General features: G+C 43.7%; 1 protein-coding gene across 1 annotated transcript in view; it reads right to left on the reverse strand.

The window, feature by feature from the left end:
* atxn1l (ataxin 1-like) overlaps positions 1-5,961 on the reverse strand; it is a 46,814-nt gene extending 40,853 nt beyond the window's left edge. The window contains exon 1 of the mRNA XM_084337533.1: positions 5,876-5,961. The gene's annotated coding sequence lies outside the window, so the exon portion shown is untranslated. The remainder of the gene's footprint in view (positions 1-5,875) is intronic.
* Positions 5,962-7,973: the final 2,012 nt, after the last annotated feature.

Genomic DNA, 7,973 nt, shown 5'->3' on the forward strand with positions numbered 1-7,973 from the left:
TAGCCGGCTAGATGACGTTAAGACAGAACTTTAGTTCAATGGGACATTTCGTTTTGAACAGTGAACTAACGTCAGCTAACGCAAGCTAACAGAGATATCAACATGGACTACTAGACTTGCTGGAGCATTTGTTGATATCAGGAGCTATCAGTAGCTAGCCGGCTAAATACCGTTAGACAATGCCTACTAAAAGTGAATAGTTGACTGGGTAATTTTGTTTAAACAGTAACGATAGCTTGGTAGCTAACGTTAGCTCAGGTCGAATGCACTATAGACTCGAGCAGAGGAGCCGCCTCTCAGTCCTCTGTGTTTACAAACTGTACACGGGTGCGGGCGGGGCAAGGGAGCAGCGGCAGTTTGCAGGTCCTGTGTGTCTGAGACAGACAGCGAGTGAGATCTCCGCTTGATCGGTTTCCGCGATCGGCGAATATGACTCATTATCGGAATTCACAGATCGCATATTTATACTGATTATCGGCCGATAACGATCGGTGGCCGATCGATCGGGGCATCCCTAGAGGAAAGTAACCCAGCTCAGCATCTTGGATTTTTTTAGTATAAAAAAAACAGTACTGTATTTGAAAATCTGGTATGTCATAAATGTATAGATGTAGCAGTACTGTCTATCTGTATGTCGTGTGTGTCATATGATGAATTGAAAATGGAGGACCCTGATGGAAACAAGACGAAAGTCTCTCAGGTCTGCATCCTCTTAACAATTGTATGTATTGAGCTGTACTGTACCCATTCTGCAATCTGTTAATAAACTTTTCAATCAATCAATCAATCAATCAATCAGCACTGCCCAAATTATATCATCACTATTGCCTGTTTGAAGGATATCATCCTCAAACACATATACACCTACATGCCTTGTAGAATTCCACACATAAGAAAGAAAGATACTGGGATGAATAAACAAAAAAGGAAATAAAATGTAGAAATGCATGCAATACATAATTAAATATGAATCTCCATATATGAAATAGAACATTTAGATAAGGTGCTACTGAGATGTTTTGGTGAGTTCTTTGTTTTTTTTGTGGAAGTAGCCCTTCTTAAAAATGCATGAACATTCACTGATAATTGGTCTGTAGTGGAGTCAGTCTACAAGGTCTACATTGCCGGACCATGTAGAATCCGGACCTTGTAGACTGACATAATTCTGTGCATAGTTTAGTCTACACAGGCCATATTTCAAATAATCAAAATCTTACTTCATTAATCTTAAACATTCTTGATTTGGGGGATTGGTAGTTCCCATGAAATCTGAAGTTGTTCAAACGACAACAGCGATCCACCTTGAATTAAATCACAGCCGAGTGAAACCTTGTTGGCTGCGTCACAGTCACGAAAGGGGATACTTAATTCATTAATCCAATCCACTTTATTTATAGAGGGGGGTTATATTGACGAGACTTGACAACAGAGGTTTATATAATCATCATATTGGTGTGACTGTATCCATCAAAGGGTTAAATCAAGCATTTTTAAGTTTTAAATGTCAAAATATCGCAATATATATTGTAACTGAGGGGTACAATTCCCTGACTGTATTGTTAGATATGATATTTAATACCACTACCTCATGTACTTTAACTTCTGGCCACCCAGTACAAGATATAAGTATGATGAACACTTTCCCACCTGATGAAACGAATCCACACAAATGTACCAAATCGAAGGTTTAATACAGCAAAGGGTGTATACAACGATCACTTAATTACATTTATGATTTGAAATATGGAATATGCACTCTTATGGCAAATGAGTATTCGTAGGTAAATCAACATTGAATGTCCAATCTCTGGTTGCGCAGGGAGTAAGTATACAACCTGGAATATTTAGGAAACGATAGCGATGGTACTTAAATGATTATAGCTGGATACACTAAGGGGGGGGGGGGGTCCCGCTGGTTGTAAGACAGTAGGAGGGGGGGGTTAGAGAAGCCACTGGCGGTATCCCATCTGGCCGACGGTGTCTTGGGAGAATCCAAAGTCTTGGACACGGTGCCCACAGAACCTCGGACCGCAGACGAATACAGCTGGACCCTCTGTGGAACGGTATCTGCCGGTCCACAACGGAGAGACGTGAGGCGACCTCACGTCTAGAGCGCCGTCTCACCTGGAGTCCTCTCCGGGGGGTAATTCCAACACTCAGCAGTGTTGGCCTTTATCCATGGAATAATCAAAGCACACAAAGCATAATCCAAGCCGTGGAAGGCTCGCCGTCGTCTGGGTAGAGTAATCCAATATACAGGTCCAGTCGCTCTTGGCCCGGAGCTCCTCGGATGCAATCACCACTAGGGGTCTGACCAGCCTGGTTAAGCGTCCAGATAACATCAGGAACGATGGGGGTACTGATAACTGTAGAACTCTAACCGAACGATGCACCATACATAAATAGACTATTATTAGCTTAATAGAATACGGCCCTACCTGTGATATCAATCAATTGGTGGGTTCTCTCTCCAATGTATAGCTTTAAAGCTAGAACCCTCCAATTGATTGAGTGATATCACAAGGATGTATGAATTAATGGGGCTAGAACCAAGTGGTGCATGTTCACATATACCGACAGTGAACTAACTCATCTTAAAATGGGTGGCATTTCCCTTTAAGTGGTCATTTGTGCCATAATTTTGTCTTTCCCGCTAACATAGAAGCTACACCAAGTCACCAATACCCCTCAATACATTTCCCGTTTCAAAACTTTATTCTACTCGAAAGGCAACTGAGGTTTACCTCTTTTACAGTTACGCTGAGATTACACACAGAGATAAGCGATCATAAATGCAGCATAGACATTTTAAATGGGACTTGGTATTTCAGGTATACTCGTAGACAGTATGGGAAATGTAGTTTACTTCAGACTTATTTTGTACAGTCCCAGAGGGTTCAAATGAAATATAAATAATCACCTCCCTCCCTGTTACTAGTTAAAGTTAGTATACAGATAAGTACAATTTCAGTGACTTCTCCTGTCAGATTTCATCATTGACTCCCATAGTAAAATTGGACATGAAAGTCACTTTAATTCAATATCGGCTGATACCGACAATACATTAAGAAAATACATTGGTAAACCGGTATATCGGTCGAACCCAAATTATATAGGCCTATCATGTATTATATAGATATATATTTGATTAGCCAAAACATACGACCCCCAGATCCAATAACATTTCTTGAAGATTCTGGCCATTTCTTTTTTTTTGTATCCACTTTTTCTCCTTATTTTTCTATTTTTTCTCCCATCCCATTTCGTAATTCCAATTCTCCCCTCCCGGCTTGAACGTTGCTAGACTATGCCTCCCACTGGTCGGCTGTAGTGAGGATAGAAGCCTTGCATCACGTGTCCCCTCCGGTACACGAGGAGGCAGCCTCTCGCATCTTTTCACCAGACAGCGCAGACTCTCAGTGGCGAGGAGTAACGCGTGGGAGGCTCACGCTGCCCCCGATACTTCCTGTTTCTGCTGTACAGGCGTCACCCAACCAACCTGTAGGAGTCGCTGTCCACAACGTCCAATCCCCACCCACCGGCTTTCCCACCCTCTAACACTGCCAATTGTGTTAGTATGACGGCCGGCCAAGCCGGAAGCACCGCCGAGAGCTGGGCTCGATACCAGCATCTCCTGCGTTAGTGGCGAGCGCCTTGCCCACTGCGCCACCCAGCCGCGATTCTGGGCATTTCTGAAGAATTTTGGCTGAGTCTGTCTGTTGATGAGACTGGCAATATAGGCAACTCTTGTTTCCGTCATCTACCCAGTAAAATGTTGAGTGTGAAAGTAACGGTAACATGGGGAGACTGTCAAGCCTTGGGGAGGCCTGCACTCTACCAAGTGCATTCTTCTAGCTGATACATTGTTTGCCTGCATATGGCCCCCCCATGGTTTTTACAGACCACCTAATATCGTTAATCATTTCTTGGCATGTGGCCTCTGAGTGAGCTCCAGTATTGTGTATTTCCTTACACCATGTCTTCATAATGTTACCCAATATCCTTATTTTGCACCTGAAGTCAGCTGTATGCTCTTAGAAAGTCAATACCCTCATGATCATCCCGAACCAAAGGCCGCCCTACTTGCAATTTGATAGCATGGGTGCATCCAAAACCCAAAGGAAACACGGATATTTCATTATTACAGAGAAATAATCTCAGACTCACTATAATACAGACAGTGACCACTGAAAATGAAACCAGTAGAAATATTGTTGTTTGATTGTGTGAATGTCAGGGTTGACCTGGTCAGGTTTGTCCTGGTAAAAGGAACATGCCAACATTTTGGGAAATGCGCTTACCGGCTTCAAGATAGCCTAGCTTAGGACAAATGAATGGAAGCGTATATGGATCAGCTAGCCTAGCTCAAAACTCTGGGAGAGGTGTTTTTTACCAACAGCTGCTTATCCATATATACGCTTCCATTCATTTGTCCTAACCTAGGCTAACTTGCAGCCAGATGGCTTTCTACTGAACACAAAGAGAGGAAATTGGTATCCATCTTCTTGTCTCACTCTGGAGAAGACGGTAAGCACATTTCCCATAATGTTGGCATGTTCCTTTAAGGGTTACAGATGGCTTGCACTGTTGTACCATAAGAGCAGATTATAGACAGTGCTCGACTTCAGCTGGTTCTACAGCAGGAGACATACGTCACAGTACAGGGCTACCGCTCCCTGTGAAAACACATCCTGTTGATTGATTGAAAACTTTATTAACAGATTGCAGAATGGGTACAATACAGTACAGCTCAATACACACAATTGTTAAGGGGATGCAGACCAGAGAAAGACTTTCATCTTGTTTACATCAGGGTCCCCCATTTTCAATTCATCAGGACATATATGACATACATGACATACAGATAGTCAGTACTGCTACATCTATACATTTATGACATACCAGCTGTAACTAAGAAACTGTCAGGACAAGACACCCAGGAGAACCACCAGCGAATTATCGGTCATGGCAGTCATCACTTGTTGTAGCCTAATCTCCATCAGGTGATTCAGAACTCAGGAGCTGTTCCTGAATCTCTAATGTGGTCAGTGAGCCAGGTTAGATCACGTGCCAGCCTTTCTTGGCCCCGAACAACACATCTCAACGCTAGAGCATACAACAACTCCCAAAAAGAATTTGATTAGCTTCCTGTAAAGTTCACATTCATGTCAAGCACATTCACACGCCTTCCTTTATTACACGTTCACATATATACCTGGTGTTTGGTATAGTCTCCTCCTGCAAACATTATGCACATAATTCCACCCATCAAAAAAATATGGTAAAAGTGGGTAAACAACTGTATGCCTAATTGCCTATCTATAGGCTATGCCTCTGCATACATGTTCTGTAACTACGGTCATTTTATACATCTCAATTTAAGACGGATGACTCATGAATCATGCACTGACGCTGCCGCGGATCGGCATCCCAATTACTTGTAATATAATTTAGAGAATGACTGGCGTTTAGGGATCGCATGTTTACGATGTTACCCGTTACAAGTGTTATGATTTCACTAGCGTAACAGTTAGCTAAGTTACGTTAACTAGCGCAATCAACGCAGTAGCTAGTAATCAATGCTAGTAGTGGCGTCACTTAACATTGTTACCCCAAAACACGACACAGTGATTGACTGTCAGACTTCGCTAACATTAGCTATAAAACCTACTGTATAAACGGTATTGATTATTGGGCAAGGTGGCGTCATCGCTGGACACTATCGGAGTCTCGCCAGCTAACGGCATTAGCTCATACGGCTAGCTTCACTGACTAGCAAGCCTGTCCTCGCTTGGCTGAGATTTGTGATCTATGATAGTAGCGTAATACACAGTGTGTTTAGGCACCTCTGTCGTCTCTAATTTCGTAAACTTACCTCCAAATGTCATTGTGGATATGCTTTGTTTTCTGAAGAGTTCATATGTTGAGGAAATTTTATGAAATCAGGGCTGAGGAGTGGAGCCCATTTCGGAGGCCAGCAGACCGAGTAGTACGTAGTGGCGCTCCCGAATGACGTCACTCGGTTTATTCAATTTCCTGGATGTTCATGCACACTCACTCTCACACACACACACACACACACGCACACACACTCACAATGCAATGTTCTGTCTTGGCGTGGCATCACAACAATTTATATAAATCCAACTGTGATCGTTACACGAATTATACACAATATTAGATTGAAAATGTACACCTTGTCCAGCCTAATAGTATACACCAAACGGGGATTTGTATGTTCGAGACAGTAAAAAAGTGCACAAAATGTTGCTAATATATTTTTCGTGTAAACAGTAGGGGGAGCTGATGAATTAATCTCACAACCCTACTATAATCAGTGGTTCTCTTCTCAGCGCGTGGTGAATGATGAATGAATGAAAACTTCATTTAACAGATTGCAGAATGGGTACAATACAGTACGGCTCAATACACAATTGTTAAGGGGATGCAGACCAGAGAAAGACGTTTGTCTTGTTTGTTTACATCAGGGTCCCCCATTTTCAATTCATAGTGGGGAACCACATGGGGCCCTTGGGGGACTTCCATGGGCATTTGATTTCACTATTTCGTTCTCTATAAATTGAGCTCATTGAGTGAATATTCTGATCATAGGTTTCAACTCGACTGTTACCTCGAGACAGCTATGGAATTCTGGACTCAAATCTTGAAAAACTAAAATCCTCTAATCCTCAAATTTGGCTCCGTAGCCTAGTAATGTGTACAAATGTAGGGCTCCTTGGCACGAATACTATTGAGAACCACTGGTCTAGATTAGGCTACAGTCAGTCAATCACTCCCCCCCCCCCCCAACCACCTCCAATGTACAGTCCCCCCCACCCCCCCAACCCCACCCCACCTACCCAACCTCCTCCAATGTACAGTTTCTACGTCAAATGTATATACTCTCTTTTCTGGACTCTTTTCGTATCACAAACTACTGTATTTGCAAATCTGGTATGTCATAAATGTATAGATGTAGCAGTACTGTCTATCTGTATGTCATGTAGTATGTTATATATGTTATGATGAATTGAAAATGGGGGACCCTGATGTAAACAAGACGAAAGTCTTTCTCTGGTCTGCATCCCCTTAACAATTGTATGTATTGGGGGGGCGGAGCTAGGCGATTATGGAGTAGACGTGTTTCACGTGAGCTCCCTTCTACCGTGCGGAATATACGTTTTTCCCCATTAGTCTTTATTTTATTTTTATTTGTTTTTTGTCTGCTTGTTAAGTCGTCGAGTTTCAACTACTGTCGTCAACTTTTTTCGACTTTCTGCGATGTCGATGGTGGAAACCAGATCCATGAGCGCTCCAGCCAGCAAACTACCACCGGGCCTGGCCGCACCATCGCCCGGTGTCAGGGAGATAAGCGAAGCTGTGCTCTCGGTCATGACCAAGCTCCATGCAGAATCTGAGACACGCTTCGCTGAAACACAAATAAAAGTGCTGGCGGTTTTTTGTGATAACCTTCATCGAGAGATATCAGAGGAAATAAGGTTGGCGGTCGTCCCGTTGATAGACAAGATGGAGTCGCTGCACGCTGTCTCCTCGGCTAATGCTATCGAACTAGCTGCGCTAACGACGGAGGCCTCATTACAGGGCGAGAAGATGGCGGATCTGGAGCTCTCCCTGCTGGCTAGGCAGGCCGAAGTTGCCAAACTACAGTCGGTAATTGTGGAAATACAGTCCCGGGAGAGACGCTACAACATCAGGATTGTTGGAGTACCGGAGGGCAGCGGGGAAGGCCGTCTCTGAGACCATGCCGGAATTGCTGCAAGAAATACTGGGGAATGACGTCCTCCCCTCCCCTCCCGTATGTGAATCGGCCTACAGAGCGGGCAGGACCACTCCTGGAGTGAACAGGGAACCGAGGCCCATCATTGTCAAGCTGAACAGGCTACAGCAGAGAGAACTCATCATGCGGTCGGCTCGTGCCAGAAGGGGTAACCTAAGGCTTGGCGATCACAAAG

This window comes from Notolepis coatsorum (assembly GCF_963971535.1).
Source record: "Notolepis coatsorum genome assembly, chromosome: 20".
Classification (NCBI taxonomy): domain Eukaryota; kingdom Metazoa; phylum Chordata; class Actinopteri; order Aulopiformes; family Paralepididae; genus Notolepis; species Notolepis coatsorum.